Source organism: Cervus canadensis, chromosome 14 (genome assembly GCF_019320065.1).
Source record: "Cervus canadensis isolate Bull #8, Minnesota chromosome 14, ASM1932006v1, whole genome shotgun sequence".
In the NCBI taxonomy this organism is placed as follows: domain Eukaryota; kingdom Metazoa; phylum Chordata; class Mammalia; order Artiodactyla; family Cervidae; genus Cervus; species Cervus canadensis.
The window spans coordinates 6702412-6728306 of record NC_057399.1 but is presented as its reverse complement, the minus strand read 5'-3'; the positions used below and the strand labels follow the sequence as shown (position 1 = coordinate 6728306).

General features: G+C 37.3%; 1 protein-coding gene and 1 non-coding gene across 2 annotated transcripts in view; both read left to right on the top strand.

The window, feature by feature from the left end:
- GALNTL6 (polypeptide N-acetylgalactosaminyltransferase like 6) overlaps positions 1 to 25895 on the top strand; it is a 909229-nt gene that overhangs the window by 159253 nt on the left and 724081 nt on the right. The window lies entirely within an intron of this gene.
- Positions 2896 to 3002, top strand: LOC122453432. Its single transcript, XR_006273055.1, has one exon. It is a non-coding gene; the product is annotated as a U6 spliceosomal RNA (small nuclear RNA).

Sequence of the window (25895 nt, the reverse complement as noted above, 5' to 3'; positions counted from 1 at the left end):
AAATGGGGCATGGTGTCTAAGGAAGGGGCCTGGGCTGTGCTCCATTAATAACAAACTAGTCACGTCAGCCAGTGTCTCCTCCTTCCCTTCTCTGTCATGAGAGGGGCTGGTGAAGTAGGTGCTTTGGGCATGGTTGTAGGTGTGCGTCGTGGCTTTACTTTTACTGATGTTGTCGCCAAGAACAAGCTATTTATCTCACTTGTCATGTACTCATTGGGAGGTTGAGTTTCTGCATGTAAAGCAATTAGAACTTTGATGGGTATAAACTGGGCACTTAATAATTTAGGCTGTTACTGTCTTCTATTAATGTTGAAATTGAACTAGATGGCTACTGATTCTATCTCCAACAGTTTTGGGCACAGAATTAATATCTTTGCTTCAGAGATGATTAAAACATGTTTAAACAAGTAATTATTTCTTTACTTTAAAGCTATAAACTTAGAATAGTTGCAACACATTGGTAGAAAAATTACCTAAACCTCAACAAGGGACAAACACACTATCTTTAGGGGTTTCTGGGCTCACTGAGTTTTCATCAAGCTGATTCTGAAGCTGTATAGCTACCACTGAAAATTGTAATTCTGAGAAATACAGAGTCTAAGGAGCTCCTCATATGAGATTTAGATAATTAAAGTAAATTAGTTATTTTAGAATTTAATTATTTATTCTGATTAAATAAATCTAGGAAATGGAGTAGTTTAATTCAAGTTTTTATTGCTATACAGTTGTGTCTGACTCTTTGCAACCCATGGGCTGCAGCACACCAGGCTTCCCTGTCCTTCACTATCTCCTGGAGTTTGCACAGACTCACGCCCACCGAGTTGGTGATGCCATCCAACCATCTCATTCTTGTTGCCCCCTCCTCCTCCCACCTTCAGTCTTTCTCAGCATCCAGATATTTTCCAATGAGTCGACTCTTCACATCAGGTGTCCAAAGAATTGGAGTTTCAGCTTCAGAATCAGAACTTCCAATGAATATTCAGGGTTGATTTCCTTTAGGATGGACTAGATTGATCTCCTTACACTCCGAGGGACTCTTGGTTGCATTGTAGTTAGGATTCTGGGCTTTCACTGTCATGGTCTGGGGTGATTTAATCCCTGACTAGAGAACTGAGATCCCTCAAACCACATGCACAACCAAAAAAAAAAAAAAAATCCACTCAAAGTACCTCTAATTAACTTATTGAAATGCACCTTCTGACTTATTCTGTCTCCAGGTTTGTCCTACTGAAATCCATCACTCATTATCAAAATGACTTTTATTACCACCAAAACTTTGCCAATCACTATTTTTAAAACTCTCCTTCACTTTCTGGGGGCCTCACCCTCGCCTGCCCCTTGGAGTCCACTCTTCCTCAAGAGGCTCTGAGTTCTTGGCATCTCTACTCACTTTCTCTAAACTCCCTCTTCCAGTCATTGCCATTGAAAAACCAAAATAGCAGGTTTTCCCTCCACACGGTATGTGTCAGTCACCTCTGATATGTTTTCAGTCCTATTTTTTTGACCTGAAATGTATCTCCATAAAACATCCCTTGCTTCTGTGTCCTTATCTTGACTAATCCTTTAAGACTAATATGACACCTTCAGCCCACTTGCCTTGAAACCCTCCCATGTCAGGCTGGGCCACTTACTGTTGCTGGCCAAAATCTTGGCTTTCTCTGCCCACCGAAGCTGAATAAAAAACGTGGAGGAGAATTTGGAGGAAACAGAAAGGTGGCTTTAATTCCCAGCTGGTGGAGAGGGGAACAGTAGGCTCATGCCTCAAGAACTGTCCCCACTCCATGAGGAGCCTCGGGGCTTATATCAGATGAGGGCTCCCAATCAGGAGTAGTGATGAGGAACAAAGGTGTGAGAATCCTGTATTCTTCTTTCTCTTGCATTGTTTCAAAAACAGTTATAGACTGGTGTCAATAACCAGGAATTGAGTTTAACTGTCCAGTGGCCCTGCCCTTTCTTTCTGATATGTAAAAAGAGAAAAATACAAGAGATGGCTTGCAGAGCAAGTGCTATAAAGGTGAGTGCTAGATACAGGATGTAATTAGCGTAGAGTTGAAGTCACTGGACTTCCCAGGTAAAGAATCTGCCTGCAATGCAGGAGACCCGGGTCTTATTCCTGGGTTGGGAAGATGCCCTGGAGGAGGAAATGGCAACCCACTCCAGTATTCTTGCCTGGAGAATCCCATGGACAGAGAAGCCTGGTGGGCTACAGTCCATGGGGTCACAAAGAGTCAAACGTGACCAACACTTCCAAGGGATAATAGGTGCAAAATGTAGCTCATGCAGAGTTAGGGAGCAGAAAAGCAAATTTAGTTACAGATTACAGATTAGGAAGTGTTAAAGTAAAAACCATGAATGTTCAGGCCTGCTCGCTGTTCTGTCTTTTTTGTTCTCAGGAAAAGCAAAGAAAACTCCTTCCTCTTTTTCCTTTTCACTGTAACATTACTATTTGAGAGGCCTAGAAAGGATTGCTTTAAAACAATCAACAGCTTCAAAATCCTGTGACTCAATTTTCCCAGCAGTAAAATGAAGATAATAGTACCCATCTCATCGAGAGGTCTGAAGAATTAAAGTGAATACATTTAAAGTACTTAGTGCTTGGCACAGAGAAGCCCGTAACTCTGTTGGCACTTCCCTTTAAGGATTATTCCTCTTTACTGTTGTAATTTTTCTCCATTAATATCATTTCAATTTCCACATTATTTGGATGTGCATTTCTGTCTATCCCCACTACAAACTGGTGAGCTCCTTGAAGAAGGGGATTATCATGTTTATTTTTTTATGTCTGAGTCTAGGTCATAGTCATAAAAGTTTTATCAATTGGACCAGCCTGTGAATTCATTCATACGCTTATCCCTGGGAAAAGAAACCATTCTTGTCTTCCAAAGTAAACATATGGTGCTCGCTTCGGCAGCACATATACTAAAATTGGAACAATACAGGGAAGATTAGCATGGCCCCTGCACAAGGATGACACGCAAATTTTTTAAGCGTTCCATATTTTTATGGAATTTAGAAAGATGGTAATGATAACCGTATATACAGGACAGAAAAAGAGACACAGATGTACAGAACAGAATTTTGGACTATATGGGAGAAGGCGAGAGTGGGATGATCTGAGAGAATAGCATTGAAATATGTATATTATCAAGTGTGAAACAGATCGCCAGTCCAGGTTGGATGCATGAGACAAGTGCTCAGGGCTGGTGCACTGGGATGACCCAGAGGGATGGGATGGGGAGGGAGGAGGGAGTGGGGTTCAGGATGGGGAACACATGTAAATCCATGGTTGAAACATGTCAATGTATGGCAAAAACCACTACAATATTGTAAAGTAATTAGCCTCCAACAAATAAAAAATAAAGGAAAAAAAAGAAAATTTAGGAGTAGAAGGAAAGGCAAAAAAAAAAAGTGAACATATGAAAAATAGGTTCAGCTATTGGTAGAATTTATTATGTCTTCACCCCCTTTAGCTTATTAAAATGATCAAGAGATTCCACAAAATAGAAAACTTTGCCACTTCATATAGTGATATTTGTTAAAGATAATGGAGCTTCCAGCAACAAAATGCTTCTTTGCAACAGTTATCTCCAAAACTAACAAGCTCATGACTTACGAAGTTATTTAGAGAGTTTGTAAGTAATTTAAGTTATGGTATTAATTATTTTGGGCTTGCCTGGTGGCTCAGTGGTAAAGAATCTGCCTGCCACACAGGAGACTCAGGTTCAGTCCCTGGGTTGGGAAGATTCGCTAGAGAAGGAAATGCAACCCATTCTGGTATTCTTATCTGGGAAATCCCATGGACATAGTGCTACAAGTTATAATGTGTCCTATGTAACATTTTAAAATTGTGAAAACAATTAGCATGCTTATGGTCTCTGTCCTCACATTGGACAGTCAGCTCTGAGAGCAAATTCAGGTTTGTCACGCTACATCCCCAATGGCTGAAATACAGAGGAGAGGATTCTTAATTAACATTTGCTAAATAAATTAATATATCATGGATGAAAAAGCCCCCCCTTCATTTCAGAAGTAAAACCATAACATCCTCAGCCCTCATGGTTGAGATGAATTTCAATTTCAACCCTCATCTTGATTTTCCTCGAATTCCTTCTTATGCATAAACTTCAGAATTCATCTGGAAACCTAACATGTGAAATCTTTTTAAAAAGTCATACAGTATATAGTACTTTCTTCTAAGTTTTAACATTTAAGTAAGGACAAAAGTTCACAGAGTCCTATTAATTTGGTAACCCGACAGAAATCAAAGTTATTTTAAGAGCTTAAAAAGCCAGGCTGACCCACCTTTAGACACTGGGTATAATTGAAGACAATTTCAACTTCCATTAAGAGCTCTGTTATGTGCAGGCCCTGTCAAAATCTAGAATAAGCCTTATGTCACTGCAAAAAAAGCAGCAATTCATCTCTATTTGTTTCAACTTGACACTGGCTGGTGGAGGATAGGAGACAGAGAATTTGATAGCATGTGTTTTGGTGATGGCTATGGTTTATGGACCTGAAGAAGGCAATGGCACCCCACTCCAGTACTCTTGCCTGGAAAATCCCATGGATAGAGGAGCCTGGTGGGCTGCAGTCCATGGGGTCGCAAAGAGTCAGACACGACTGAGCGACTTTACTTTCACTTTTCATTTTCATGTATTGGAGAAGGAAATGGCAACCCACTCCAGTGTTCCTGCCTGGAGGATCCCAGGGATGGGGGAGCCTGGTGGGCTGCCGTCTATGGGGTCACACAGAGTCGGACACAACTGAAGTGACTTAGCAGCAGCAGCAGCATGGTTTATGGAAAGTTTTCTAATTTGTCATCCACTTTTTATTGTCTCTATTACTAAAGGTCATATAGAAGCTACATATATATTGTTTTCTGATAAGCGCTTTTAGGTAGATCTGACTGACAAAATAGAAACTGTTTGCTGTTTAAATTTTAATTTCAGGTAAAATTTTCAAATCTAATTGGTGTCTTTCTGTTTTGTTCACTATATTATGTTGTGCTTAGTCAGTCAGCTGTGTCCGACTCTTTGTGGCCCTATCAACTATATCCCGCCAGGCTCTTCCGTCCATGGGATTCTCTAGGCAAGAATAATGGTGTGGGTTGCCATTCCCTTCTTAAGTCCCCTGCATTGGAAGGCAGGTTCTTTACCACCAGCACCACTTGGGAAGCCCTTTTTCTTCTTTCCTTAGGATTAAAAAACATATTAACTCCTCACCAGCTTCAGATGTTAGCTGATTGATGAATAGAAGAGACATAAAGTTCTCAGGTGTCCATTTGGTACAGGAAGTGGTCTCAACTGAGGAATTAGAATTTTCTGAGGTTTAGGCTTTAAAATTAACACCCTGTGAGATGTAGTGTGCTGTTTTTATGGATAAATTTCATTGGGAGAGAGAAAATAGAGGCAGGGAGAAGAGTTCTGTTTGTGCAGACAGCTCTGGGATTGCTTTCTCTTTTTTGGCCAACAGATAGGCTGGTGATTTTCTCACCATGCTGACCAGACTGCAAGCTTGAAAAGGGCTCCTGGTGGGGGAGTATTTTCATCTGTGTGGGTTCATCTTATGATTTATTGAGACAGAATGAAGTAGAAGTTGTACACCTCAGTCATTGGTTGGACCTTGATATAATCACCAGATAATGAATCTCCCCCATAAGGGCAAGTTTTCTTGAGATGATATTGCTATCACTGTAAGCTTGTTCTCCTTTGTGTATTTGAGTTAGATCTACAGTGGGAAAACTGTGTTAAACTGTGTGAAAAAATAGTGCTCCTATGAGAATAAAACTTTGTTCATCTCATTCACTGATCGTTTTTAAGATGTTATTTCAATGTCCTGACTTACATGCAAGAAATGAGAGTAAGGACTGTGCCACATCTTTGATTTTAATGGACATGTTAATGCAGATAGGTTTCTCATTTTGTACTTCTACAAATGGACAGAACAAAATCTCCTGAATGAATAATATAGTTATACTATGTAAATCTTATATAATATAGTTATACTATGTAAATAGTATAGTTGTACATGTTTTCTTCCAAAGAAATTTAATTTCACCTTCTAAGACATGAATATGTGTATGTCTCATGAACACATGAGAAGGTTAAAGTTTAAATTTATAAAACTTCAGGCTTTTAACCCTTTTTGTCAACACCTTCACTGTCTATTAATTAATAAAGGTTCTAGTTTATTTTCTCATATTAGCTGAGGACATAAAATATAGCAAAAATACATCTGAAGAAAATTGTTTTATTTTTATTGCAAAAAGTTTTTGCTGTGGAGAATACCAGCAAAATAATATCTGTAAATAAGAGGGGTATAAAATTTTCAGGAAGGCTTGCATTGGTTTTGCACTACATCAGGAATTATTAAATATCTTATATTGTATGCAAGTACTACTTTACAGCATTGTAAAGCAAATATCTTGCAATAAATTAAAAAAAAAAAATAGGTCTACAAAAAGGTTCATAATGACGATAACCAGGCTCTTATAGAAGAGCAGAGATGTTGTAAGTGCTATGAACAACTTTTTCAGTCACCCTTCACCAAAAGGGCCACATAAGTGTGTTGCAAACAAGAGCAAATCAGTCCATGCTAAAGGAAATCAACCTTGAATAGTCACTAGAAGGACTAATGCTGAAGCTCCAATACTTTGGCCACCTGATGCAAAGAGCCAACCCATTGGAAAAGACTCTGATTCTAGGAAAGATTGAGAGCAGGAAGAGAGGGGAATGACAGAAGATGAGATTGTTGGATGGCATCACCCACTCAACAGACATGAGTTTGAGCAAACTTCGGGAAATAGTAAAGGACAGGGAGGCCTGGCGTGCTGTGGTCCATGAGGTCACAAAGAGTCAGACATGAATTCATGACTCAGTAACACAGGAATGCATGTGTGTGTGCATGCTCAGTCCTTCAGTGTGCCTGACTGTTTGGGACCCCATGGACTGTAGCCCACCAGGCTCCTCTGTCCATGGGATTCCCCAGGCAAGGATCCTGGAGTGGTTTCCATTTCTTTCTCCAGGGGAGGTTCCCAACTGTATATGGTGTTATATACTCTGATGTAAAGTTCTAATGCTGAAGTTATAGTTCTTAAATAATTCTTGTTGCAAGAAAGAAGCACTTGGCAATACCAGAGCTGGAGCACAGTTCCAGGGAGTAGATACGAAAGTTTAGAAGCTGCAAACTAGAGTCAAAAGGAGACCTGGACTGAGCCCCTATTTTATTTTCCTCACAAAGGAGTATAAGACTGCAGCCAGCACTCCAGGGCTCTGAGACGATGAAAGATAGCCTGTTTAGTTTGCAAATATTTGACACAAGATTAATGTCAATTAATAAATTACATAACACTGATCATGTATTTATATTAAAAATACTGTATACAAATTAACAGGCAGTAATTGAAATACCCTTATGGCAGAAAGCAAAGAAGAACTAAAAAGCCTTTTGATAAAAGTGAAAGAAGAGAGTGAAAAAGCTGGCTTAAAACTCAACATTCAAAAAACTAAGATCATGGCATCTGGTCCCATCACTTCATGGCAAATAGATGGAGAAACGATGGAAACAGTGACAGACTTTATTTTTGTGGGCTCCAAAATCAGTGCAGATGGTGATTGCAGCCATGACATTAAAAGGCACTTGCTCCTTGGAAGAAAAGTTATGACCAACCTAGACAGCATATTAAAAAGCAGAGACATTTGTCTACTCAAAGCTATAGTTTTTCCATAGTCATGTATGGATGTGAGAGTTGAACTATAAAGAAAGCTGATCATGGAAGAATTGATGCTTTTGAACTGTGGTGTTGGAGAAGACTCTTGAGAATCCTTGGTCTGCAAGGAGATCCAACGAGTCCATCCTAAAGGAATTCAGTCCTAAATATTCATTGGAAGGACTGATGTTGAAGCTGAAACTCCAATTCTTTGGCCACCTGATGGGAAGAACTGACTCACTGGAAAAGACCTGATGCTGGGAAAGATTCTAGGTGGGAGGAAAAGGGGAAAACAGGATGAGATGGCTAGATGGCATCACCGACTCGATGGACATGAGTTTGAGTGAGCTCTGTGAGTTGGTGATGGACAAAGAAGCCTGGTGTGCTTGGGGTCCATGGGGTTGCAAAGAGCTGGACACAACTGAATGACCGAGTTGAACTGAATGGAAATACCAGTGACTTGTTGAAATTTAAATGAAATTTCTTTGAAATAAATTACAAGAATATTTGGTTGGGTTGCTTTTTGTAACTGTATATTCAAATGAAGAAAAACTCTCATAATTTATCATTTCTATTCCAGAAGTCTGTCTTTTGTTGTAGGGACCTAATGCTTGGTAATAACATAAATTATTGAATTATTAGTAGTTAATATAATTATTAAAGAACTCGATAATAATTGTGATAATCTATAATAATTGACAATATTTGTGATAATAATATCACAATAATAATTGTGATATGTTAATAATAATTAATATAATAATTGAAAAACTCACACTACCTACACACTGATTTCTAAAGCATATGTATTTTCCATGACAATTTAAAAACTGTATCTCCTTGAGAGACTGTGTATTTATAAACTAGATAAAGTTGATGTTTATCTTTTATTTACATCAAGTCAATTATAAAGATCTTTTATTAAATAGTTTATGTTGCTCTTTTTGATGATTTTTTCTAAACCTTTTCAGTATTCAGCACCGGAAGGAGTCAGTATAAGATGGATATTATTTTGTTAGAATTTTACTTGTAATTTATACATTTTTTTCCTTTTTCGTGCACAAAGATGTGCACTTAGTTTAATAGGGAAAAAATAAGAACATTGACACTCTAATATGCATCCATTAACATCAGTAATTTTAATGGGATTTCAGAACAAAGTAAAGCTATTCCCTTAAAGTTTTAAAAATGTAATTGGAATCTGTAAAATATATTCCATATAATTTACAATGAAAAAGAAATGACAGTCTAAAATGGTTATATTCCATTGTTTTTGCTGTTTTGTTTTGTTTTTTTTCCCCACAATGAGGACATTTAGTACATCTCATCCTAAAGCAATTTTGGTTTTTTGGTTGATTTTCAACTTGTCAAATTGTTTACTCCTTTTCCTTTTTGCAGTAGATGTTAATGAGAATAAAGTTTTTATGTATGTGAAAATAAATTTACCATTGTAACAGTTATGGTGAAGAGGGAACCTGACAAATCTGAACATTAATAGTTCATGTTCCTGTCATACTTTGAACTGTAGATTTAGCTTAACTACCTTCTGTTAAGCAAACTTTATGAATTGACATAATTTGCTGAAGACATTCTAATGTAAACAGTAATGTAAATGGAATTTGAATCAAAGTTCCCCATGGATATTATTCCTTATTTTTATCGATTTTTTTTTTTTGCTTTTTCTAAGAATTTTAGACAAAGAAGATCTGCTCTTTGGAAAAAAGATAATTGTTTCTTTCCTTTAAATTTATTTCCTTTTTTAATGAATGCTTTATTGATACATAAATCACATACCATAAAATTAACCATACTAAAATATACAAGTTAGTGTTTCTTTATTTTTTTACAATATTCAAAGTTGTCTAACCATCATCACTATTCAATTTTTAGAGTATCTTCATCAGCATCTCCCCCCAAAGCCTGTATCCATTAACAGTCATTCTCCATTCCTCCCTCCCCTCAACTCCTGGTAACAATCTACCTACCTTTTGTCTCTGGGAAAAGCTTTTAATTTGTAATAATCACACCACTGATAAATCTCATTGAATAGATAAATCTCAGCTTATCAGAGCCTTCTGTGTCTGTATTTGCTTATCCTGGACATTTTATATAAATAGAATGAGATAATAATACAGGGGTTTTGTGACTGACTTCTTTCCTTTTCATAACATTTATAGTTTCATTCATGCCGTAAGCATGTATAAATACCGCAGTCCTTTTCATAATTAATAACATTTCACTTTAGGAATAGATCACAGTATATTCATTAATTCATCAGTTTTCATCAATAATGCGGCTGTGAACATTCATGTACAAGTTATTATCAGGATCAGCATGTCTTCATTACTGTTGAGTATCTATTTAGGAGTCCAGTTGCTGGGCCATATATGTGTTTAACATTTTGAGGAATTTCCAAACTACTCTGCAAAATGGCTGTGTAATTTTATAATCTCTTGGTAATTTTTGAGGATTCCCATTTCTCCACATTCTTACCCTCACTTGTTATTGTCTTTTTTTTTTTTTTACATTTTAGTCATTCTATTGCATAAGAAGTGGTGTCTTATTGAGGTTTTGATCTGCATTTCCCTAGTAAATAATGGGGCTTCCCTTGTGGCTCAGATGTAAAGAATTCACCTGCAATGAGGGAGACCTGGGCTCAGTCCCTGGGTTGGGAAGACCCCCTGTAGGAGGGCATGGCAACCCACTCCAGTACGCTTGCCTAGAGAGTTCCACGGACACAGCCTGCTGGGCTACAGTCCATGGGATCACAGAATCAGACATGACTGAGCAACTTTTACAGTAAATAGTGAGGTTGAATATTTTTTTCATGTGCTTGTTTGCATTTTGTCTATCCTTTTTAGATAAATATAAACTTAAATCCTATGCTAGCTTTTTTTAAATATTTGATCTTTTCATTATTGAAATATAATGATTTTAGCATATACTGAATATGTGTGATATCAAATATATAGTTTACATGTATATTCTCCCTTTGTGTGGACTACCTTTTCATTTTCTTGATATTCCTTTGAAACACAGAAGTTTCTAATTTTAATGGAGTCAAATATATATTTTTCTCCTTTTCTTTATCGTCTCTAGTGCTTTTGGTGTCACATAAAACTATATTGCCTAACGGAAGATTAAAAAATTTCTCAAAGCTGCTCTCTTCTAAATGTTTTATGCTTTTAACTTTTGCATTTGTTTTGATCCCTTTTGTGCTAATTTTTGCATACTGTATAAGGAAGGGGTCCAGATTTATTCTTTCCAAATGAATATCCCACTTGTTGTCCCAGAACAAGCTGTTAAGAAGAGTATTTTTCCCTCATTGCATTATCTAGCATCCATATGTGTGTGTGCTAAGTGGCTTCAGTCATGTCCAACTCTGCACCCCATGGACTTTAGCCCTCCAGGCTCCTCTGTCCATAGGACTCTCCAGGCAAGAATATTAGATTGGGTTACTGTTTCATCCTTCAGGGGATCTTCCCAACCGAGGGAGCAAACGGGCATCTCCTGCATTGGCAAGTAGGTTCTTTACCACCAACACCATATAGATGATTTTAGGTATCCATATCAGAAATCAAATAACCAAAAATTATAAGAGCATTTCCATACTCCCAGTTGTATTCCATTAATCTATTTGTTCATCCTTATAGAAGCCCGCTCCAGTTTTCTCACCTGGAGAATCCCAGGGACAGAGGAGCCTGGTGGGCTGCCGTCTCTGGGGCTGCACAGAGTCGGACATGACTGAGGCAACTTAGCAACAGCAGCAGCATGCAATAGACAGCATATTGATTAATGTACTTTTGTAGTAAATTCTGAAATCAGGAAATGTGTCTTCCAGCTTTTTCTTTTTAAATATTCTTGCTCTTCTGGATCTATAACATTCTCATATGTCTTTTAGGATCAGCTTTTCCATTTCTAAAAGAATGCAGCTGAATTTTTTTATGGAGATTATTGAATCTGTAGGTCAAATTTAGAGGATATTACCATCTGAAAAGCAGTGAGTGTTCTAGTCCATGAACATGAATATCTTTCTGTTCATTTAGGCTTTCTGTACTTTATTCACTAATGTTTTACAGTTTTCAGTGTACAAGACTTGAAGTATTAAATTTATTTCTAATTGTTTTATATTTTTGATGCTATTATAAATGGAGTTGTTTTCTTAATTTCATTTTCACGGTGTATTACTGGTATATAAAAGTACAATTGATTTTATATGTCAATTTTGTATTCTTCAGCCTTGCTGAAACTGATTAGGCATACATATCCAAGACATGCAAAGAACTCATACAAATGAATGGCAAAAAAAAAAAAATCCACTTCAAACTGAGGAGAGGAACTATAGGCATTTCTACAAAGTACACCATACAGATGGCTAACAGGTACATGAAAAGATGTTCTATTTCACTAGTTATCAGGAAAATGGAAATCAAAACCACAGTGAGATATTACCTCATATCTATTAAACTATCATCAAAAGGTCTACAAATAGCAAATGTTGACAAGGATGTGGAGAAAAGGGAGCCCTTGTATGCCGTTGGTGCAGCCACTATGCAAAACAATATGGAGGTTCCTCAAAAAATTACAAATAGAAGCTCTGTGCCATCCAGCAGTAGACTTCTATTTTCTTTTGGGTATTTATCAGAAGAAATAGCAGCAATTTGAAAAAATGATATGCACCCATGTTCACTGTAGCATTAGCCAAGATATGGGAGCAACCTACATTGTACATCAATAAATAGATAAAGAAATTATGGTATGCACACACACACACACAATGAAATACTATTTATCCATTAGAAAGAATGAAACTTTGCCATTTGCCACAATATAGATGCACCACAATGGCATTATGATAAGTAAAATAACATGATAATAAAGGAAAAATGTTATATGATTTCTCATATTTGTGTAATCATATATAGATAGATAAACAAGCATACAAACTAACCAAGCCTATAACTACAGAGAACAGATTGGTGGTTGCCAGAAATGGAGGTGAAAATATGAAATTGATTATTAGTTCTAATTTTATGTGAGTTTCATAAGATTTTCTGTATATAGGAACATGTCATCTACAACTGGAGATTATTTTAACTCTTTCTTGCCAATCTGAATACCTTTTACTTGCTTTCCTTACTTGATTTTCTCCAGTATAAAGTTCAATAAAAAGGTAATATATACATCCTTGCCTCGTCCTCATCTAAGATGGAAAGAATGCAGTCTTTCTTTGTTATGTGTCTAAGTGCCTTAAGCTGTGGTAGATGCCCTTCATCAAACTGAGGAAATTTCCTTTTAATCCTTATTTCTAGAAAGCTTTTGCTATGAAAGGACAATGTATTTATGAAATGCTTTCTCTACATATGTTAAAAAGGTCATGTGGCTTTTGTCCTTTATTGATATATGCATGATACTAATTGTGAAGAAAGCTGAGCGCCGAAGAATTGATGCTTTTGAACTGTGGTGTTGAGAAGATTCTTGAGAGTCCCTTAGACTACAAGGAGATCCAACCAGTCCATCCTAAAGGACATCAGTCCTGGGTGTTCATTGGAAGGACTGATGCTGAAGCTGAAACTCCAATACTTTGGCCACCTGATGTGAAGAGTTGACTCATTGGAATAGACCCTGATGCTGGGAGGGATTGGGGGCAGGAGGAGAAGGGGACGACAGAGGATGAGATGGTTAGATGGCATCACTGACTCGATGGACATGAGTTTGAGTAAACTCCAGGAGTTGGTGATGAACAGGGAGGCCTGGCGTGCTGCAATTCATGGGGTCGCAAAGAGTCGGGCATGAGTGAGCAACTGACCTGAACTGAACCGAATTGATTTTTGACTGTTAAGCCAACCCTGCATTCCTTGGATAATAAGCACTTGGTAGTGTTATACAGTCCAACTTATATATTGCTGGGTTTGGTTTGTCAGTACTTTGTGAAGAATTTTGCATCTATATTTATAAGAGATGTCAGTCCATAGTTTTCTTATGATGCCTTTGGTTTTGGTATTAAGATACTGCTGGCTGGCTCTCTTTGCTCACTGATTAAAAAGTGCATCTTTTTCCGTTCTTATATGTTGAGCCTACTGTGTCTTTGGATTTTCAGTGCATAATTTTAGCATATTGTTGGCTGTGTTTTAAATCCATTGTTATTTCTGGCATTTGATTGGAGGATACAGTCAATGTACATTTAATATCTTTACTGATAAGTTGGAATTTGTCATGTGGTATTTTTCCAAAACTGTTTTGCCTTTTTCCCCTCTTTCATTCCATTATTGCCTTCTTTTGAGTTATATCAATATATATAATTTTTAGTGTATTAACTGAATACTTTCGTTGCCTGTTTATACACACATACAGATGTATATTTTTCCTAGTGGTTATCCTCACAGTTACAGTGAACTGAAAGCAATTTCCAGTCTCATTTACATTCACATCAAGTTAATTTCAATAGTAAACAAAAAATTTGCTATATCGTTCTTCTTGCTACCTCTGCTTTGCATTATTATTTCACACAAATTATAGTTTTTATAAGTTGTAAGTTGATCAGCTCTGTTTTACAATTATAGTTTTATTCAGTGTCTTTTAAGTCAGATAGGAAAATAAAAGAGTTACAAAACTTTATGCTATTTTTGCTTTTACCTATGTAATTATCTTTAATAGTAGACCTTATTTCTTCATGTGAATCTATGCTTTATGTCTATAGTCCTTTCCTTTCAACAGGAGCTATTTCATTTAGATGTTCCTAGAGGGCAAGTGTGCCAGCAACGAATGCTCTGATTTTGTTTATCTGAGAATATCTCAATTTTTCCATTTTTTAAGAGTGCATTCATTTTTGCCTTTGCTGGGCCTCCACTGGGGCATGTGGGCTTTCTCTCGTTGCAGCAGGCAGGGCCGCTCTCCAGTGCAGTTCCAGGCTTCGCAGCGCAGTGGCTTCCCTTGGCACAGGCTCTGGGTGCACAGGCTTCCGGAGCGGGGGCACGCGGGCTCAGCAGTACTAACGCATGGCTTAGATACCCACGTGGAATCTTCCCGGATCAGGGACTGAACGCATATCCCCTGCATTGGCAGGTGGATCTCAACCGTTGGACCACCAGGGACGTCCTCTCCTTCATTTTCAAAAAGTAGATTTTCCGATTATAAACTTCCTATTTGAAGTTTTCTTTCAGCATTTTGAATATGGCATCCCTCCATCTTCTGAATTCCATGTTTTCTGAAAAGTCACCATCAATGACACCTGTATCCAATGAGTCGTTTTTTTTCTTGCTGTGTCCAATATCCTCTTTTTGTCTTTCAGTAGTTTGACTATGATATGTCTACCTGTGGCTCTCTTTGAGTTTATCTTATTTAGTTTACTTATCTTCTTGTATATGTAGACTGATGTTTTTCATCCATTTGGAACATCTTGATCATTATTTCTTCAATATTCTAAGACCATATCTCTTCCTCTCCACCTTCCTCTCCCAAGTTTACATTTCATCTGTGATGTAAACTAAAATGCTCTTCCCATTATTACTCCTTTCTTCACTTTCTTACCCTTTTCCTTTGAGGGCTTTCCCTGTAGCCCCATGGTAAAGAATCTGCCTGCCAGTGCAGGAGACTCAGGTTCAGTCCCTGGGTCAGGAAGATCCCCTGGAGGAGGAAATGGCAACCCACTCCACTATTCTTGCCTGGAGAATCCCATGGACAGGGAGCCTGGTGGGCTACAGTCCGTGGGGTCACAAGAGTCAGGCGGGACTTGGGACTAAACCACCAACCCTTTTCCTGTGTTCACACTGGTTTGTCATCCTCCAGCCTTTCCCCCATCTGCTATTTCTGTTTGTTTCTCAAACTTATATTTTTGGCACAAACATTTTCCTTTTCCTCCCAAACACATTTTCATTAGAGTTTGGAAGCTCTAATACAAAAGTACCTGCCTTAAAGCAGTCACACCATCTATCTTGAAGTGTAGTCATTCGTTTGCATGTCAAACGAAACCACAGTAACCACCCTTTTAATGTGATTTCTTTTTACTGCTCCCGACAACTCTGAGTGTTTGTCTGCGAACACCATTCAACACGTAAAGGAATCCTATCTGCTTTAACATTACAGGTTAGTTTTAAACCTCAGTTTTACTTGCTCTAGAGCTCATGACTTCAGCCACTTGATTCTAAGATTCTTGAGTGCAGTGGAAGAATTTTATGAAGATGGAGTGTTGTATTAGTCTGCCATAGTTGCTATTTGTTCATTTGTTTTAGAAACACAACCACATTAGTCACTTTAAAGTAACAGGATATATTGTGTTGGATCCTTGAATATTCCATTTCTTGTTTCCATTTCAGAGTTACTATAGCTCCATTTTTGGTGAATCTTAAGAATATAAACTAGAGGAGTACATTCATATACACATACACACACACACACACACAATGAGTTACAGAAAACTTTTTGTGAAAGAATAAAGAAAATGGGTAGGAACGTTGTATGGAAAATATTACATGAGCATGACTTCTCTATGAAGTATTTCCTTCAGCCTGGAAAAGTCATTAAATATGCAGAAGGCAAATAGAAGCTAGTTTATTTTACTGGGGTTTGGTGTTAACATTTTATCTGCTTCAGCCTGACTCCAAATTGCTGTATTAATGTATACTGTCCCCATTAGAGTGCTTTATGAAACTCATATTCAGCCTATTCGAAGAGGTGCTTTTGCTCTAGTAATAAGACCATTATTTTGACTAAAATAATCTACGAAGAAATCACTTGCATCTCATATGGAACATCTAATTAATTTTGCAAACACCAGTTTTAGTGTTACTTTCCTGCTTAAGGGGGGAAAATCAGTTGTATCTCACTTAAGAGGCACATCATGCAAAAAATACATCATTACTTCTATTATTAGCTATTGAAAAATAAGCAACCAGAAAGCTCGTGAGCATTTGCATGTTTTTTTGTGTGGACGCTATTTTGTTGATTATCCTAATCTCTAATGATTTAAAGATTGTGGTTAATCATCCTCCAAATTCAAATTTCAGAAATATATGATTATATTAGGCAATTTGAGGATCCATGACTTACAACTTATTTTGTGTTCATATAAAGCCCTTTAGGATCATATGGAGTAAGATATTTGCACCTCATTTATTGACATTTTAATGTCTGTTTAAATATCCTCATGACTCTATTAATAATAAAAATTGCTAAGAAAAAATGTTTAAACTTTCTCAATTAGGACCAATTTGGTTAGCCATGTCCAATTCAAAATGTTTAAAAAATGACAACAGAACAAAAGAGATGAAAAAGATATAATTAAAATAATAATATAAATCACTAAAATAGTAAAAAAAAAAAAAATGTATTGCCATGATGCGTTTTACCAAAACAATCTATTTTAAAACAACTAATATGTAGATTCTCTCAAGCTGTATTATAAAAATGAAGGGTATGCATATCTATTAAAACATTACAAATTGAATATGAACTATAATTAAAGTCAAAGACCAATAAGAGCTTTTGTTTCTGAAACAGCCACAGTAAAATGAATAGATATGTATAGGATATAAGTTAATGTTGACATCTGGACTCAGCCTATTGGCTACTTCTGAGGTAGGGAGTGGATAGCTGAAATTACTGAATCCTATATGGCAGTCTGCAACTTTGTTTCAAAAGGTATACTTATTAAAAAGTAGCAAAAGTGTTGAAGTGACTGTTGGCTTGAATAATAGGATTTAACAAAGCTAAACTATAGCTCTATGGTTATTTATATAGTTTATCATAATAATATATAAATTCAATTGAGTGGAGCATTTGGGAGAGCAATAGAAACTAAGGTATTACCAAAAGAAAAAAGGAAACAAAATCCCTTTAGATCACACATTTTAAAAAATACCGCATTATAGTTTTTTTTCTTAAACAATTATTGCTTCTTATGCTCCTATTTCACCATTTAAATTCAATTTAGTGACAGATTCACAATGTATGACAGACTGCTTAGAACGAGCTAATGATATACTTCCTAACACATGTACTGTGGCTGAATTCTAGAAAAGGCTGATCAAAACATTCTTTGTTGTCTAGATTTTATTATCCCTTGATAGTTAAATTATCTTTAGCAAAATAAAGGTTACTATGTGCTTTAATCAGGAGAAAATAGCATGAAATACTTTTAGGGACTGCAGTCTAATATCTTGAAAGCTTATTTTGCCAACTTTGTAATATCCTGATTTCCAGATAATGGTTTTAACATACTCTCAGATGTTCATGTGAAATGCAGTGCAACTGTAGACTTTTTAGATGTTAGTAACCAGAACAAAAGCAGTATTATTTAGGGAAAAGAATAAATATAACTAATTATGACTTGAAGACTTGAAATGTAATACTTTGTTCAAGTGGGAGGCATAAAGCAGAAAGGGTAATTAGCAGTGTTGAATTATTACAGAGAAGTGGGAAATGTAAAAAGGTTTTACATTGAGGCTCCTAAGAGCTCTGATTATAAACAGGGTATGCAAACCAGAAATCTTGGCCATCTTAAACAAGTATAAATTAAAACCTAAAATACACAGAATAAGGTAAAATATTTTACTAGCAAAATAGAGAGGAAGAGTGGTTAACTGTATCACAACAAGTCAATATTTCTTAAACATTTTTAACCCATTAAATTATTATACATGTTATTTTAATATATATAACTTATAGACTAGGCTAAAAAGAACCATCAGAGTCCTCAAATTTTAATACATCCAGTGTTGATGTAGCTTTAGACAACTACGGAGCTGCTGACACATGATGGGAATAATTTCTGACAAATGTAATTTGCAAATTCTTACTCTCAAACTACCCTTGATGTGTTAGTTCTGCATTGCCAACCCTGAGGAAAAGTCAGAAAGACTTAATCCTGAGTCATCAAGTGGTGCATACACTACTAGATAGATGAAATATGCAGTTTCCAGAACATTACCAGCAAAGTCTCAAAGGAACTTAAATGAACTCCCTTGCCAATTGATTTTCAATGTTGATCAAAAGAACATACTAATGGCCAAAACTGACACTTGTTGTTATTGTTCAGTCACTAAGTCATGTCTGACTCTTTGCCACCCCATGCACTGCAGCACGCCAGGCTTCCCTGTCCTTCACTATCTCCTGAAGTTGCTCAAACTCGTGTTCTTTGAAGTGGTGATGTTGTCTAACCTTTTCATCCTCTGCCGTCCCCTTCTCCTCCTGCCCTCAGCCTTTCCCAGTATTAGCATCTTTTCCAATGAGTCAGCTCTTCACATTGGTGGCTAAAGTATTGGAGCTTCAGCTTCAGCATCAGTACTTCCCATGAGTATTCAGGACTGATTTCTTTTAGGATTGACTGGTTTGATATGCTTGCTGTCCAAGAGACTCTCAAGAGTCTTCTCTAGCACCACAGTTCAAAAGCATCAAGTTTTTGGCACTCAGCTTTCTTTATGATCCAACTCTCACATCCATACATGACTACTGAAAAAACCATAGCTTTGATTAACACTAATCAACAGATATTTTATCTTAAAGAATTAAAATACTTTTTTTCATAAAGAATTTTGTATCAGAATTTCACTGGCTATTTCAGTCATCCTATGAAGACAATTCAATAATGTAAAATATCCAGGACTTCAGATCCTCAATTTCTCTTAGGGAAGAAGTAGAAACAAATGTCCTTAGAAATATTCAGCTATTAAAGGAAGAAAATGTTGCTCCAGCTGAAAGGTTTTTGTGGGACAGAAACTTACCTGGATAATGAAGGTATTTCTGTGAAACACCTGTGTCTCCAGCTCTTATAGGAACAAAATTTCATGCTGAAAAGAGCTCTGGCTCTAGCACCAGATTGTGTGGATTTGAATCTCTGTTGCTGGCTTATTAGCTTTGGGAAAACCCATGCAATTTTCTCTACTTCTGTTTACTCTTGTATCAAATGAGGATAAGCATTTGTGCCACAATCTCAGATGAGGCAATATGATGATTTTGTCATAGAACATGTGAAGTATCTGATCCCTAAGAGAAAAAACTTGAGAAGAATAACAGGAGAAGCACTTCTCAGAGCTGGATGATGTCATTCCTCCAAGTATCAGTCCCTCAGTTCTCAGAGACAGCTCGTCCTCATCCTTCTGGTTACCTCTCAGGCTTCCCTGGGACCCGGGCATTGTTATTGCCTGGACAAGTTTTCCCTTAAACAAACTAGGTACCTGTGAGCTTCTAACAACCTGAGCAGCGGATGAGTAACCTCACTTCTGCTTTCAAGGAGCATCATTGTTCATTAAAGATACATTGAATGATGAAATATAGTGTCCTCTGAAAAGAAATCCTTTTGTGACATCCCAGGAGTGAAAATCAAATATGCTATGAAAGTAAATAAAATCAAATAAAATATTTGTGACATCCAAGGAGTCAAAATCAAATATGTTATGAAAGTAAATAAAATCAGATAAAATATTTGCGACCACATGGACTGTAGCCCACCAGCCTCCTCCATCCATGGAATTTCCCAGGCAAGAATACTGGAGTGGGTTGCCATTCCCTTCTCCAGGGGATCTTCCCGGCTCAGGGATTGAACCCGGGTCTCCTGCATTGTGGGCAGATGCTTTACTGTCTGAGCCACCAGGGGATCCCTAAAGAAAACCTACTTTATCTTGATTGAATATGTTTGATAGGCAAAAGTCCTTATATGACTGTATGTAATGCCAAAATATTTGGGTGGTACAAAGGTGATCTCTGGATTAATGGATTAATAGATAGGTAAGATTTCTCCACACCCCATCAGTGCCCCTGTTGTACTCAATGAAGTGTGATGATTGCCTGACTGATTTGATTTTATTTACTTTCATAGGGTATTTGATTTTCACTCCAGGGATGTCCTTAGTTATTCAGTTTATTTACTCATGCCAATTTGTTCAGGTCTCTGCTGAGAACTCAAAAAATTAAGAGAGCTTTATATTATCTTTACACTTCAATTTCTACTATAGTTGTAAATTCAGGGTCCCACATGGTAGGTATAAAAAATTTGATAAGTAGGTATACTTTATTCTAGTCTTTTTCATTATGAAATCTTTTCAGTAGAGAAACTACACATAAAAATTCAGTGAAAAATAGAGTCAGATTTAGGAGGTGAAGGTTGTTTGTTGGTCATGGTTACTACAATAAAGATCAATATGCAGGTTATCTGATTTTCAGAAGTCTATAAAGATGTCTAAATTTTGGTGCTTCTCCTTGCCACAATTTTATATTAGCTCTATAATTTAGTTACCGTTAAAAAAAATCCTTTACTTTTTTTCTTTTTGTTGAAAATTATTTTCAAGCAGTTTAATGAAAGTGAATTATAACTATGAAAATTATTTTTTTATTCACATAGGATAATGTGAGAGTCATGGCATTTATGGGGCTTCCCAGGTGTTGTTGGTGGTTAAGAGCCCACCTGCCAATACAGGAGACATAAGAGATGTGCTTTCGATCCCTGGATCAGGAAGATCCCCTGGAGGAGGGCGCAGCAACCCACTCCGGTATTCTTGCCTCGAGAATTCCATGCGCAGAGGAGTCTGGTGGGCTACAGTCCATGGGGTGGCAAAGAGTTGGATATGATTGAAGCAACTTAGCAGCAGAAGCAGTATATCTTTTATATCTCATAAGTGCATGGGTTCCCAACTTTTTTCATGACCAGCAAACTCAGAGAATAGCTGTGACCTCCAATAGTTTTTATGGTACCTCAAATTAGGTAAGGGTTTTCTGAAAACAAGAGATGATTCCTTCCCAGTGCCCAAACCCAGTGGCTTTTCTCCTTTCTTAAGATTAATTCTCAATAAAACTATTCACCTGAATAATTGTGTTTTTGAAACCTTTCACTCTGGCTTGATAAAAATGTAGTCCCAACATCTAGGAAGTGTGAGGATTTTCAGTGGGAATATATTGTTGTAAGTTGAATTAAAAAATAGAAAGTATTCACAGAATTGCATGAATGCTGCTATATTTTTAATTCTAATTAAAAATTTTAATCTTGAGCCTTTTATTTAATGCAGTAGTTAAAGATGTAATTCAGTCTATTTTATCCACTTACTTTCTGAATTAGTAACAAAAGATTCTTCATTTGGAAGTTAAAAGTGTTCCTTATTAATTTAAAAATAATAAGATCTAAATTTGAGAGGAACTAAAAGCCTCTTAATGAAAGTGAAAGAGAAGGGTGAAAAAGTTGGCTTAAAGCTCAACATTCAGAAAACTAAGATCATGGCATCTGGTCCCATCATTTCATGGCAAATAGATAAGGAGACAGTGGAAACAGTGTCAGACTTTATTTTTGGGGGCTCCAAAATCACTGCAGATGGTGATTGCAGCCACGAAATTAAAAGACACTAACTCCTTGAAAGAAAAGTTATGACCAACCTAGACAGCATATTAAAAAGCAGAAACATTACTTTGCCAACAAAGGTCCATCTAGTCAAGGCTATGGTTTTTCCAGTGGTCATGTATGGATGTGAATGTCAGACTGTGAAGGAAGCTGAGCGCCAAAAAATTGATGCTTTTGAACTGTGGTGTTGGAGAAGACTCTTGAGAGGCCCTTGGACTGCAAGGAGATCCAACCAGTCCATCCTAAAGGAGATCAGTCCTGAATATTCATTGGAAGGACTGATGTTGAAGCTGAAACTCCAATACTTTGGCCACCTGATGTGAAGAGTTGACTCACTGGAAAAGACCCTGATGCTGGGAGGGATTGGGGGCAGAGGAGAAGGGGACGACAGAGGATGAGATGGCTGGATGGCATCACCGACTCTATGGACATGAGTTTGAGTAAACTCTGGGAGTTGGTGATGGACAGGGAGGCCTGGCATGCTGCGATTCATGGGGTCGCAAAGAGTTGGACACGACTGAGCAACTGAACTGAACTGAACTGAAATTAACATTTAAAAATAATAGATCTTTATATATCATATTTTAAAGCTGTTTTTTTTTCTGCCATGATACTTACTATATAATTACTAACATTTGAAATAAGAAAACTTTGGTAAGCATAAAGATATAACATTTGAGATGGAATTAACAAATGATGGGAGTGGTGTTTTCAATTGCTAAGTTGTGTTCAACTCTTTGCAACCCCATGAACTGTAGCAAGCCAGGTTCCTCTGTTCTCCACTATCTCCCGGAGTTTGCCCAGATTCATATCCTTTGAGTTGGTGATGCCATCCAACCATCTCATCTTCTGCCGTCCTCTTCTCCTCCTGCATTCAGTCTTTCCCAGCATCAGGCTCTTTTCCACCAGGTGGCCAAAGTATTGCAGCTTCAGCTTCAGCATCAGTTCTTCCAGTGAATATTCAGGACTGATTTCCCTTAGGATATTTATTGTTTATGTATATACATATATGCATATATACACATATATAGATATATACACATAGTATGTATATATACATATAGATTGTATATATATACACAATAAATTATTGTTCATGTATATATACATGTATAGGTATTGTATTAATATAATTCATAAATACAATTCACACACATATATAAAGTATACAAGTATATATATTGCAAAAAGTTAATAGCTCTTAACTCTGCACAGGATTACATAGGTTTTTATTTCTGGCTATTTTCCCCAAATTTCTGTTTTAATCCATACATTTTTACTGAGAAAAAATTGCAAGTGCACAGAGAAAAGAGGGAACATCTTGATTTGTGTGATGTGTACTTTTAGTACAAGCTGAATCTTCATTAATGGGACACCATAATCTGGGATTTTATTTTCTTCTCTCCATTTCATAAATTTTCCAGAAGCCAGTGAGTAGTGTGCACTCATATTAGTAACTTAGAGACCCAATAAATCAATTTCAGAACCCCATACTACATCCAAAAATGTATGTATTTAAATAAATAAATATATGTATGTATTTAAATAGATACGTCTTTCTTAAAAATTGTTAAATATTATCTGTGATCTGTTTCTACTTTGAATAGAAAATAGAAGTGGTCCCAGTTATGTCTCCTCACTGTTCAGTTCAGTTCAATTCAGTCACTCAGTCATGTCTGACTCCTTGCGACCCCATGAATCGCAGCACGCCAGGCCTCCCTGTCCATCACCAACTCCTGGAGTTTACTCAAACTCATGTCCATTGAGTCGGTGATGCCATCCAGCCATCTCATCCTCTGTCGTCCCCTTCTCCTTCTGCCCCCAATCCCTCCCAGCATCAGGGTCTTTTCCAATGAGTCAACTCTTCACATCAGGTGGCCAAAGTATTGGAGTTTCAGCTTCAGCATCAGTCCTTCCAAAGAACACCCAGGACTGATGTCCTTTGGGATGGACAGGTTGGATCTCCTTGCAGTCCAAGAGACTCTCAAGAGTCTTCTCCAACACCACAGAGTTCAAAAGCATCAATCTTTTGGCACTCAGCTTCCTTCACAGTCTGACTCTCACATCCATACATGACAACTGGAAAAACCATTGCCTTGACTAGACGGACCTTTGTTGGCAAAGTAATGTTTCTGTTTTTAAATATGCTGTCTAGGTTGGTCATAACTTTTCTTTCAAGGAGTTAGTGTCTTTTAATTTCATGGCTGCAATCACCATCTGCAGTGATTTTGGAGCCCCCAAAAATAAAGTCTGACACTGTTTCCACTGTTTCCCCATCTATCTCCCATGAAGTGATGGGACCAGATGCCATGATCTTAGTTTTCTGAATGCTGAGCTTTAAGCCAGCTTTTTCACTCTCCTCTTTCACTTTCATTAAGAGGCTTTTTAGTTCCTCTTCACTTTCTGCCATAAGGGTGCTGTCATCTGCATATCTGAGGTTATTGATATTTCTCCCAGCAATCTTGCTTCCAGCTTGTGCTTCTTCCAGCCCAGCGTTTCTCATGATGTACTCCACATATAACTACACTCCTCACTATAGCCATATGCTATTACTACTTACTATGAGAAAAATTAAACTTTTAACTAAATCAATGAATTTCTCATCACTAGTGAAATAGCCTAGACAATAGTTGAAAATTCAAGGCTTGGTACTGAAATGAAGGCATATTTTATTCAACTTGATTTTGAAAAGAATTATTATTCTAAATCTACTATTTACAGTAAATTTTATTCACCTTGACAAAGAATGCTTTAAATCTTCACATAGATATTTAAGGGCTTCCCTGGTAATTTTCTGGTTGTTAGTTCTAAAAGGTCTTGTACATCTTCATAGAACAATGCAACTTCAGCTTCTTCAGCATTACTGGTCATTGGATTGCCGTGATATTGAATGGTTTGCCTTGGAAATTAACAGAGATCATTCTGTCGTTTATGAGATTGCATCCAAGTACTGCATTTTGGACTCATTGGTTGACTATGATGGCTATTCCATTTCTTCTAAGGGATTCTTGCCCACAGTAGTAGATATAATGGTCATCTAAGTTAAATTCACCCATTCCAGTCCATTTTAGTTCGCTGATTCCTAAAATGTCAATGATCACTCTTGGCATCTCCTGTTTGATCACTTCCAATTTGCCTTGATTCATGGACCTAACATTCCAGGTTCCTATGCAATATTTCTCTTTACAGCATCAGACCTTGCTTCCATCACCAGTCTCATCCACAACTGGGTGTTGTTTTTGATTTGACTCCATCTCTTCATTCTTTCTGTGGTTATTTCTCCACTGATCTCCAGTATATTGGGCACCTACCAACCTGGGGAGTTCATCTTTCGGTGTCATACCTTTTCATACTGTTCATGGGGTTCTCAAGGCAAGAATACTGGTGATTTCCCCTTCCCTTTCCAGTGGACCACAGTATGTCAGAACTCTCCACCATGACCCATCCGTCATGGGTGGCCCTACATGGCATAGCTCGTAGTTTCACTGAGTTAGACAAGCCTGTGGTTCATGTGATTAGATTGGTTAGTTTTCTGTGATTGGTGGTTTTCAGTCTGTCTGCCTTCTGATGGAGAAGGATAGGAGGCTTATGGAAGCTTTCTGGTGGGAGAGATTGACTGAGGGAAAACTGGTTCTTGTTCTGATGGGCAGGGCCATGCTCAGTAAATCTTTAATCTAATCTTCTGTTGATGGGTGGAGGTGTGTCCCCTGTCTGTTATTTATCTGGGACCAAACTATGGTGGAGGTAATGAAGACAATGATGACCTCCTTCAAAAGATCCCATGCATGTACCACTACACTCAGTGCCTCCAACCCTGCAGCAGGCCACCCCTCTGACCCATGCCTCCACCAGAGACTCCTGGAC